The 13,010-nt window shown below is 31.5% G+C and overlaps 1 long non-coding RNA gene across 2 annotated transcripts in view; it reads right to left on the bottom strand.

Annotated features, from left to right (window-relative positions):
- Positions 1-12,758, bottom strand: part of LOC145671210 (uncharacterized) — a 48,026-nt gene extending 35,268 nt beyond the window's left edge. Inside the window, exon 1 of one of the 2 annotated variants that reach the window (XR_014128474.1) lies at positions 11,734-12,758. This is a non-coding gene — a long non-coding RNA (uncharacterized LOC145671210). The remainder of the gene's footprint in view (positions 1-11,733) is intronic. The other variant, XR_014128473.1, reaches the window with a different exon arrangement.
- Positions 12,759-13,010: the final 252 nt, after the last annotated feature.

Genomic DNA, 13,010 nt, shown 5'->3' with positions numbered 1-13,010 from the left:
GACATTTATACTCCACGAAAATATCTCCTGAAACGGAAGTAGTAACCAGAAGTGCAACAAAAACAAAATAAAAACGAAGTGTTTAGCTGCTATAGAAGTGAGAGAAGGAAGAGAATTTCTCGCATCACTTCGACGACAAACAAACGGAGGAAATACCAACCGAAAATGGCGGGATGAACTCGTGAGAAACCTTTTCCAAGCAATCATAAATAAACCTGCAACTTAGATATTCGACATGATTTATTGTGAATATTACTCGAAAGTAATCTCATTAAATTTTGGTAATTCTGTACCTTTGGAGATATTTTAAGAGCACCTGTAAACTTCACTAATACGACTCATAAGAGAAATACGAAACTCTACTGAACTTTTAAAAAGCCTCGAGAAAATAGTATTGTTCATAATTCTCCTTCTGTCAACCCAAACACTATAGCCGTATCCTATTGCCCATCCAGTAGTTAATTGAAGATCTTAAGTCCAAATATATCGCCAAACGTGGCCATCACAAATTGTTTTACTGCAGTAAGATAGAATTTTGTAAATTTATGAACTCTAATCCTGTGTCAGCTTTTACTGCAAAGCAATACATCATTCTTTTATTCATGTCTGGTATTCATCTATTTAATGTGTTCCTTTAAGATATCACTTTAATTACATAAGGTTCACAGAAGTGAACGCAGCCATTTTCTTTTCTTTTTTGCAGACACACTCTTGCTTCACAGTTTGATTTATGAAGAAAGTAATGTTAAAATTATTATGACAAAGCGAATAAGAAAAAAATATAATCTTACTCACAAATTACATCATGATTCCTAGATTGTGTTCTCGGCATATGCATAAACAAATTCTAAAAACACTCTCAAAACCGTCAGTATTGAAAAATGCAGAAATTAGTGCTTCTGTAGCTACAGATTAAGTAGTTCGTGTTTTTATACTGTAATGTTAAAAAATGATTAACAACTCTCAGTATTATATTTGAAAGTACATTATATTTAAATGTACGAAAGCATTTCATATATTTTAGTAAGACTCAATCTACTTTTAACGATTGTTTATAGAAAATGGTAGTGAACATTGTGTTTAGTCCTGAGAAAGGTAAGAACTCACTACACTAAAAATAATTACATCATTTATTTCACATACTACTGTGGGGCGGATTCGAAGAAGTCATAACATCTTTTAAGGTTTATTTGAGATGCACATTAGGGTGGTTCGAAAAAAATCAATTTTCTATTTCTGGAACGCTATAGTGCGCAAAAGTTGCCATTGGTATAGACAAGAAAAATGCAAAAAGAAAAAAATATTGCATTATTTATTATTGTCTTAAAAAGTTTATACTTTTACATAATTCGTCCTCTACAAATTTGCATTTTCCCCTTTATTTTGTCCATTACTAATGATTTTATACTCTGATTTATGCGAGGGCAGCGGGTGCTCAGTCCTAAAGCGTTCACTTCTCATTCATGGGGTCGTTGGTTCGATCCCAGCTCGCACCAACTGAACTTTGTGGTGAACAAACACCGTGTGCGTGAGTTTTCTCGGGATTCCCGTTTCCTTCTACCAGTTATTGAATTTAAACCTATCAATTTTGTGATCCCTGAAGTAGACAGGCAGATACTTTTGATATGTATAGTAATACAGTTGGTCAGCCTAAACAAACTGTATTTACTAGACATATCAAAAGTCATCAGTTAGGACACTGCTCTGAAGACTTTTCAGTTCGCGACTCTGGCCCTTTGTCATATTCAAGATGACACTACAGCTAATAGAGTTCTGCGGCTATACATTAGTGTGGAAAGTCCTTCAGATAATGAGGCAAATTATCACCTTTATCTTAAAGTTATGTATATGCCTATGTGCTTTGCCATTAAGTTGAGCAACAATTTGACAGAAAGTAAACAGCATGTTTACGAGACCATTCAGAAAAAGTTGTATTTGGCCAGAAGAGCTAAGTTGTGGATCCCGTTATAGAACGGAATGCTTACTTTGCTCATCCCGAAAATTTGCTATTGGCGATGGTCATTGCTGACAGAAACCACATTCGAGAGCTTAGGTACAGACGACTTTTGAAGACAAGGAAAGCAGCTTTTGAAAGTGATCCTAAGACATTTTTATTAGACTTTTTTCCGAGCAAGCATGAACTTTATAGCTAAAGGTTGCACCATATAATACAATGGGATACTTATAATCTTACTTCTCCTCCTTTGTTAAGACCATTGACTAATGACGAAATAAGGTAGTTTATAAGCAGACACTAAGCTAGTTATGAATTACAAGAAGTTTCCATGTCATACTCATGCTATCGGAGGATACGTTAAGCTTGTGACGGAAGCTTCCGGTATAGTGAGTGGACACAGTGCTTGAGATAGCTTCATCAGCGCTACACTACTGTCAAGATCATCCATGCTTACATTTTCACATAAATCAGAAAAAATTAAAAATGGAATTTTTTAAGTTTTACATCCCACGCTGATGCCGGCTAGGCTAAAGGAGACGGTGATGATGAGAAATGAATGAAATAGTGGAATGAAGAAAGTGGGAGGAAATGGCAGAATCCCGAGAAAACCCACACATACGGTGCTTGTCCGCCAAAAAACTCAGTTGACGCGAGCGGGGTTCGAACCAAGAGCAAGAGGTCAACGATCTGTCACTAAGACACCGCTGCCACCGCATAAATAAGAGTTTAAAGTCAATAGTTATGGACAAAAATAAAGGGAAAATGCAAATTTGTAGGGGACGAATTATGTAAAATTATAAACTTGTTAATACAATAGCAAATAATCAAGAGGTTGGTAGTGGAACTTCAAGTGCAGCCAACCCCTCGTTGTGAGTAGCGTCCTTATCTTACTTGTTTTAAGAAAATAAAATAAAAACATGCAAAACTCAAATTTTGCTAAATTCGCCAATTTTGCAAATTTTTGACAGCTGCGCAACCAGAAGATTGTATATAAATATACTTTATTTATTTTAAAGTTGTTTTTATGTACTTGAAGAAACCTTTAAGCTATACAGAGTCATCTTATATCCTTTAGTCCTTTTAGAAAAATATTGAAAATTTATTTTTACCGGATTTTTTAAATTTCAACAGCGATGCGGGACCAGAAGATATATAAATAAAAAAATCTTTTTGGGATTTTTCTTGTCTATACCAATGGCAACGTTTGCGCACTATAGCGTTCCGAAAATAAAAAAATGATTTTTTTCAAACCACCCTAATGCACATTCATCATCATCAGTTGGTAGCAACTTTCTCTTCTCATTCTAATGTGCTGTTATGGAATAATAATGCTATAATTCCGTCAATTTTCAGAAAATAATAACTTTGAGTTTAACAATAACTTTGAGTTGAATCAAGGACAAATTGAGACAATAAGGATAGATAATCTATCTCTGCAATTTTAATATTATATTTGTTCGTTTCATTCATTCTTGATAGCGCTTTTGACTCCTCAGTACTATGCTTCTAATAATAAAATTCTCATAATAAGCAAGAAATAAAAATATATTTGTAAAAAAGTGCAAAGCCTATCATCTGATTATGGATTCAATACATATATGTTTGAACAAAATCTCAAGATTAATTTCTTGAATTTGATTGAATTATTCAAAATGTTGTTACTCTGCATAAAAATTACATTCGAAAAATAAGAAAAATATGCTTTCATTTTTTGGAAATAGACGCTCATTTACACGCCTTAACATTCCGGTAAAATATTAAGGAACAGCAGTTCATAAATTGAATGACGTCATTTTACTCCTTCAGACAAAAATTCTGGCCTAGCTCTACATATAGACAATAAATGAAGGTAAATTATAATACCTAGAATTCATATATATATAATCTTATGTATATATTATGTATATACATAAGATATTATGTATATCTTATGTGTTTTATGTATATATATATATATATATATATATATATATATATATATATATATATATATATATATAATCTTACCAAGGAAAATACTACCCTCGGTTTCAGAAAGATTTGTTACTGTTTTTCTCTTTGTGTGACACTTTCATAACTGAATTAAAATTTGAAAAAAAATACTTGATATTAAGAGATATCAAGTATTTCAATTATTTTATTGTAGTTTTTACTATTATTACCATACTGTTACTTTTCTTAGAAATACTTATATATGTATAGACATTTTATTGAAGCACTCCACTTGAGTATAAATATTTAAGTCATTCAGTTTACTTTGCACAAAAATAAATCTTTAAGTGAAAATTATTAGACAGACAAAATAGAATATTTTTACTAAAGTGGAAATCATAAATCTTCGTGTAACATTTTGTGGACATGCGATTTCAATAAAGAGGTCTCAATGAACAAAAGAAAAGAATGTTTTTATAAGACTATTTGTCTATAAAAATGACCATAAAATATAAAACGACTTTATGAAATAAAAAGACTAACTGACTTTATAAGATATTATTATTATTATTATTATTATTATTATTATTATTATTATTATTATTATTATTATTATTATTATTATTATTATTAGTTTGTGAACTGGCTCCATAAAATATTTAAAAAGTTTACGAAAAGTACACGTAATATAAAGTACAATATAAAATGTGAAACAGTGAAAACAAAGCAAATTTCAGAGTGTATTATTCGTGCAGTTACAAGTTAGTGTTATACAATTGTTTATGCATATTTAGTTGATGTAAAGAATACTGTTGAATTATGTTTATTTCTATGCGAAAATGGTGTACACAAATTACTGAAACTACAAGAAAGTAGAAAAAGAATAATCTTGTTCAATATTGATCTACGTTGTTAACAATAAAAATATTTTTACAAGATTGAAAAATGAGTTATAGTACGTAGTTTCAAAACAAATATTCATCTGAGAAAAGAAAACGCAAACTAAAATTATACATAATGCAAGAAAATTACGTAAGAAGTTTAAAAGTTCATGTTTACTATTTTCATTTCGAGGAATAGAGAATATTCCGGTCATTATTTTTTAAAAAATATTTTATATTTTCTATCCTTTTTTTTAAAAAAATAGTATACTATATTTCTGAGATATAACATGTCATTCATGGTATATTAGCAACTATAGGAAGCACAAAGAAACAAGTTTTAATTTATATAATTACTTATAGGATAAACACATAAAAATGTAATTGCAGTCTTAGGTGAAGTACACATCTAAGAAACATAAATAATCTTGTCAACACCCACATTACAAATTTTGTTTAAGAACTTTCAACAATTTTAGTTTCTGTAATTAAAGTACTTAATATGTAAAATAATGAAAGAATCATTATATTAAAGGGTAAAATAATAAAAGAATCATTATTATAAAGAGTAAAATAATGAAAGAATCATTATATTAAAGGAACTATGTCAAAGTGCCTAACTTGATCTTTTTACCATCACCGGTTTCCAGACGGCCGCCAGACGGCACGAAACGCCGTGATGGTAGGCAACCCACCATGCACTGGAGTCGGTGAAAAAAGCAGCCCTTCACTTCAATTCTATTTTCGTCAGTGCACTCTATCAAATATGCGTATTCATGTACTCCTTTAACTCCATATTATATATTTAATCCGTCTTCAACTATTAAATAATTAAATTCTGGTTGTAATTATATAAAAAATTTATGTACATGACGACGGCAAGTGAAAATGCTACTAGGAAATGAGGGCAACTTGAATAACGAAATATTGAGTTTTATTCTATTGTTAAGAAAGCTAGTATTTTTTGAAGGAGGGAATATATAACAATGCATGAGTACTATACTAATTATGATTATTTAATGTCAGTTTAGTATAAACATGGTAGAAAATAATTAATAATTAACGAGAAATGTGGGCGTTAAAACGGTATTCTTTTATTTATTATTTTATTTAATATTTTATTAGTTCTCGCCTTTTTATCATTTCAAATTACTTGATGCCAGTGATATGCATTTGCCGATTAATTCAAAAATAGGCGATAGGTATTCATCTAATTATACGGTTAGCATGTTAATAGTCTAAAAAGATGGAAAACAGAAATACCATATTATTTGACAATATAATTTACTTACAGTATATGCAAGATTTTGTAGAAAGCTTTAGAACAAAAAATATTTATACTAATTACATCACTTAGTACAGTAAATAATAGTAATAGATCAATATAAATTTTTAAATTTTCTTGCAATTTTCAAAATGTCCACATTTGTTATTCCCGAATCTGATTGGCATATTTCTTAGTGCAGTATACAAGAAACAGAGACGAATTGTATTATTATTATCGTAAATATTATCTTGTTCATATTGAAAAATGTCAGATTACTTTACATTAGGAAACTGCAGTTTGTTAACTTTTAACGAAACATTTGTTCACTATTATATGTATATCTTAGTTGAAATGTTTTCAGAATTGTTACGATACTAATAATTTTCTAAGGATGTACGAGACTTAGCATTTCAGTATAATATTGTTTATGAGTAAGTTAATTACGAATACATTAGTATTACAATTAAGCTCTTTTACTGAGTGACTCATTACTATATGTACGTTACCGTTAAATTTAGAAATTTGGAAGTTTGTACAACTGTTTTCCTTAAAACCTACACTGTGGAAACAGAGAAATTTGTAAACTTTGAGCCCAAGGAAGGCAAAATAAGGTTATTTTCTTCGTTATGTCTTTGAAACCGTTTGGTGTTAGAATTTGAAATTTTGCACAAATCTTTTTAGCAAGTCCGACATATCACGTAAAAGGAGTAGAAAATTAGCATCATTACGTTTCCATCTTATAGGCGTACAGGCACGAAATTTGATGTATTGGGAGTTTTTGGTGCATATTGAGTGATATCTCGTTCACTTGCACATTTTTTAAATATAACCTTAGACGGAATGAAACTAAGAAGAAATTTTAAAAATTATTATTGTATATTTCTTTCAAACAACTCGGATCCAAAATATGAGAATGGATATTTCTTCTTCAGAGAACATGAAGTTGTTCTAAAGTTGCACAAATTCCATAGAGATAACACAGGAGGAAAGGCGCAGCAACACGGAGACACGCAGCAACACAAAGAGTTGCAAAACACTGACTGTTACGGTTATAAGTGATAGTATTTTTTAATATCTCCGATTGAAAATATGTATATGCATAGCAATTTTTCAAACATTTTGAAATTTTTAACATTTGAAGAGCAGAATAGCTTTTGGCCAAGAATTTTCTGCTAGTTTACAAGGAACAAAAAATCATTAAGCCGTAAAACAGAACATACATTCTGTATCAACTTAAACAATCGCATTAAATCAACAAAACCAAAGGAAAGTTAACTAAGTGTCAGGAAATATATTATACGAAAGACTCATAAATAACTAGCACTTTCTGACCAGAGCTTAATACAATTATTTACTAAAACTAAAATGAAGCGTTATAGTTTCAACAATTTACGTTATCTCATCAGACACTCAGACTGGGCTCATTGCGTGTCTGATTAAGATAACGTTCAGTTGTTGAAATTGTAACACTTTACTCTAGTTTTGGTAAATAATTGTATTATGATCAGAATATTATTTTATAATGTAATAAGTTCCAGAGTCGTAATGGATGGAGTTACACGAAAGACTCAATACACTAATTTCAATACTTGATGCACGTGATATTGAGAAATATATGTTTTTAAAAATATATGAAAAACAGAATAATAAAGAACAAACATTTGTTCTGTTTCCGTAAAAATGTAAAATAAATCTTGATATCCGTTTAGTCTAGAAATGAGTCTAAAAACTGGCTAACAGTTCTTCCAACATCCAGTCAATATGTGCTCACGTAATATAATGTATAGTGTATAGTAAACATTGATAATTCTGTAATATTAAAGATATATGATCGTTATCTCTTTCAATGTACCATTTTTGATTTTCTAACTCTCGATGCTAATTTAACTTTTTTTTTTAAATTGAATAAATATATTTCAATATACCGGTAACTCCACACATATAGGTAAATTTCCTTGTATTCTAAACATCTACAAGATTGATAATAATCACACGCGCACAATACTGATGTGATACTAACAAGTGATGACGACAAGAGAGAAGAAATAATGTAAGAACATTTACGTACTATTAATCTTTTTCAGATAGGAAATTGTGACTAATCAAATGTTCTCGTTAATATAAGAGGACCCTGAGATGCAAAGGAATATACAATTCCAACCCTAAACATTTTGTGAAAAGTGCATAAAAAAATCATACAAAGGAACTAAACACAGTAAAGACAGGTGCAAACACTATTTCCTCAGGTTTGATCTTATATACTTCTGATGGAAAATATGTTCCCGGAATTTCGTTCTAAGTGCTTTTCACAGAGTTCAAAGAAATATGCTGCTTCAACTTTTGATAGTTTCTGTATTTGAAGTTACGATCAGAGTTCATTTATACTTAATTATATATATATATATATATATATATATATATATATATATATATATATATATATATATATATATATATATATTGAAATTTACTAACCATCTTCTAATGTCAGGAGTTCCCAACTTTTGTAGTTAAACGTATCTTGAAAACAGCTTCAAAGAATATGTGAACATTTACTATTTAGAATCGTCGTGCATCATCATTTTTATACATGCCCCGTAACTTTTTACTTTGAGTTAACTAAACTTTGTTTTAAGGTTAATTAGATTATGTATTTCAAATCAAAAAGTTAAGATTAAATTACAAGGGAAAGAAAATATATTGTACCTAGATATATGTATTTACGGTTTGCTTTGGACAGTTCATTTAATATGAGCTACAAATATATATTATTTTATATTATTTTAATAGTTATTGCTCAACAACGGGGAAAAAGAAATTATTAACTGAAATTAGAAATGAATTAAATCAGTTAAATTCGGGCAAGTATATTGAAATATAATAAACAAATAAATTCTTGCCAGAAAGTTACTTAATAAAATAGATAATGGAAAACTTTTATCAAGTGTTCTGAATGTGGTTTCTCTGTGAAATATGCCCTTGAAAACATATCCATCAGATTCGACCACACCACAAAGCTTAAATCAAGCCCTTCTTAAAAAGAATAAATTGGATTCAGGCCAACAATTTTACCACGCACATCTAAGGTCACATGAATATCTCTCAACTTTTATTTTAAAGGATCCTACTAATGGTTTAAAAATATAATTGAATTTTCGTTTTGCAACAGTAGAAATTATAGTAAAATGATCCAAACTAATTATTAACAAGATACTGTTATTATTGAAGTATCAAATAAAATGCATAACGTACAATCCAACTATTGAAAAATATTCCATCATTAATGTCAAATAAAACGTATTCATTTGCAACTTTAGCCGTTGCTGTTAATTATAGTATTTAAATTTTATAAGATTATTAGAATGTATAAACTGTTCTACAAAAAAAAAAGTTTCTCAATTGAAAACACGGTGTGCACAAACATAATGTGACTTAAAGGAGTATATACCATGAAATGTCAAGCACAGTGTGAAAAGAGTTATCTCATATAGTGATGAACAGCCACTAGTCAAGGAACGTTGTGCGCGCGCGTCAGAAAGAGACAATATTTGTGTCTGCGTGTTATGACCATTTCAACGCATTAGAAGTACCATAAGCATTCTATATATCGAAACACAAGCAATACTTCGAATTACGACAGTTAATTGTTCAATTTATCAAAATATGTAAACTAGGGACGTATTTATCAAATCTCGAAATTTGGATCCGATGAACTGTATTACTTATTAATATGGCTGTACTCCAAATTTTATATTTCATGCTATCGGAAACTATCAAGTATTAAAGTAGATTACACATCTATATATATATTTTATATTATTTCTTATGATGCAATTTTCAACAATTAGACTTAAGCTTATAAGAAGAAACAATTGCCGGTACTTGTTAGCTATGGTGTCACATTGATACCAATTCGTATTGATGTTCCGTTTCAAAGTTTAAACTTATTTACATATGATGTTGAAAGAATAACAAGAAATGAAGCATTATGATATTTATGAAAAAATAAAACTTGTGATTTCGCTTTCATGATAATTGGCTTTATTATTAAATTTCGACAGTAGTTTATTGTTTTCTTTACGACAGAAAGGTGTTTAGATGTTTGAAGCCCGTGAAAGACGAACCAGAGGAAATTATAGGCAGTAATATTGAACTAGATATGCAGAACTTGCAGTACGTATCAAATTTTGCAGTACTAGAACTAGTACCGTTTCTATAATATGGAGAATCATTATGAGAATGTATTATATGAAAGATATGGCGTATCAAACTTTTAATGGTACAGTTTAAGACACGACTCCAGTATAATGTATTACAAGCATTAAACTATATTCAGATACATTATTATTACATGGAGATAAAATAGTTAAGTTTCTGTACTTGATTATTTTGAAATATTAATATACTAGTTTAATAGAAGCAATTATTTCAGTATTATTTTTTAAAATACAATGCCGATAATCAATAAGGAAATTAGTGAGAAATTTTATGAAGTTAAACATCATTAGGCTAAAACTCGCATTTTATATTAGTATTATAGTCTACAGGGGCAAATGAGAAACTATTTGTAATCAATGGGTACTTACTATTTCTAATCACTGAGACTTCGAAATAGACATAACATGTATCTTTAGACTCACCAGCATGTTCTAAAGAAAAGCTAAATCCAAGAAAAATTAATTTATAATTAGATTTTAATGCTGCTCTAGCATATCTAATATATATATATATATATACCAGTAAATATCCTTTAAAAATGTCAAAATATAACCAATCGTAAATAAATCTAAAAATGAAGAAGAATTTATGAACAAGGAATTTCTGTGATCTATATTGCTTAGCAAATCGTATCACGATAACAATTAGTTTCAAGACAAACTAAATGTTTCCATTGTTCGAGAATATTTAAAAAAGACACAGAGAAACAAACTAAATGTTTCCATTATTAAAGAATATTTAAAAATGATCTTTCGAGATGACACCAATCTTAAATTAAAGAAATTCCCTAGGAGTCATTTTGCATTATAATGTTGTCTTGTTCCTAAGACATTATTCTTGGAGTTCAAATTTCTTGACAATTCAATATATTTTCTTATTGTGTTATATATATATATATATATATATATATATATATATATATATATATATATATATATATATATATATATATATATATATATATGTGTGTGTGTGTGTGTGTGTGTGTGTGTGTGTGTGTGTAGAATGGGATGAGACAGATTGCTCCTTCCTTCCTCTTACGTTCTGGGAAGGGAAGTGATCAAGTGTGCCGATGCTCGCTTTGAATTCCCAAGGGTACTTAGGAAGGTTTGAAGAGGTGCTTGCAAGTTGTTGGGTGTTCTGTGAGGATGGAGAAGTTTGACTTGGAACGGCCGGCCTCGAGTAGATCTCCTCCCTCGCTCATTTTCTCTCAACGCAGACGTAGACCGATCCTCCTTACCTCCCTCCTTCCACAAAGTCCTAATGTGATTCGCCCGGCGCTTGCTTTCGTGAACAGTGTCCCCCTCTAAGAATCGGCGACACAACTCCAAAAGGAGAGGAGGAAAAGGATTCTACGAAACGTTACCATGGCTCGGATGGACCCCCTTTAGGCTTTCTGAGGGAATAAGAGGGGGCGAAGGGTGGGATATAAGAGAAGAAGAGGGGAAGAGAAAACCGAGGTAAAGACGTCAACCCACCTCCTCGAGCACTCACTGAGACTGGACACCGCAGCTGGGAGACCGTGAAGGTCCACTGGCTCTGGCCAAGAAGAAGCTGAGTCTCTCAGATGCTTGCTGGACTTCTCAGGAGTAGGCATGTACAATCTTCAGCTCCTACACGATCAGTGAAGCAAAAGGCACTTAGAAGCATGTATAAGAACAATCTTCATTTTCACAGTTACACTAAGAAGATGGATTCCTAAGACACTTCGACGAAACTACTGTGTCTTCAAAGACACTTTACTTTAAAACTACATATTTTGTTCGAGAATTCAAAACTTTTTTTCACTTCACAGCAACGTTAGAAACTAACACCAACACCGACACTTTACTAAGCCAATCGTAAGTAGTGTCGAAAGGACTGCACTGAGGAAGCTTGAAGTAAACTGAAATATATATATTTTAAAAAATAATTCACTATCACTAGTTTTCTAATCAGTTTTTTCTTCTTTGTCATTTCAGGTGTTATAGGGTGGCTCAACCTAACATGCTCGGAGACTCGAAGATGTCTTGGAGGGCACATACATATGTAAGACAATTTTAAGAATCTTGCGAATGGATGACAACCTGACTTATTCGTATTTTCTTCAATGTTGCCCTCGATGGACGATACAGATGAAGTCTGGCTGACCCTGCCCAGTTTAGACGAGTGAGAAAATATGGTGCACACACACTCTGCGCCGCACACTGAGAGAGATCGAGAGAAAGAAAGAAAGAGAGAGGAAGAGAAAAGATAGAGAGAGCGAATGCATACACTCTCACACACAGACAGAGAAAAGGGTGGGAGGTCCTAGGAGTGGCGAGCTTGGGCGGATCGCTCGTTGCGGCTCTATCTGCATCTGTGGCCAGTGGAGCACTGTTCTGTCACGTCCGTTGTATTTATTTGACAGATTGTGCAAAGGCTTGGACTCGACTGGACTGGGCAGGGCTTCGGCCGACTAGAGCTGCTATGTTCGTATCAGGGGGGAAAGCTCTTAGTCTTTCTCTCACCCACACATGCATACATACATACATGCTTACACATACATACAAACACACACATTCACAAATGTCCAGAAACATACTTCGTATACATAGGAACGCATGTACACTCAACCCACACTCCCACACAGAACATATACCACGTACCCATCCTCTCTCTTCCTCACTTGAACACATATACACATGCACACATCTCTTGCGCATTTTTTAAGAGAATACAGACAAGCGCATATAACAAACCAGTAGGGGAAGTGGAGAGAAAAATAGCAAAGAGA

The sequence above is a fragment of the Thermobia domestica genome, chromosome 15, assembly GCF_964235325.1.
Source record: "Thermobia domestica chromosome 15, izTheDome1.hap1.1, whole genome shotgun sequence".
In the NCBI taxonomy this organism is placed as follows: Eukaryota; Metazoa; Arthropoda; class Insecta; order Zygentoma; family Lepismatidae; genus Thermobia; species Thermobia domestica.
The sequence above is the reverse complement of the archived record's forward strand: the minus strand, read 5'-3'. Positions and strand labels throughout refer to the sequence as shown.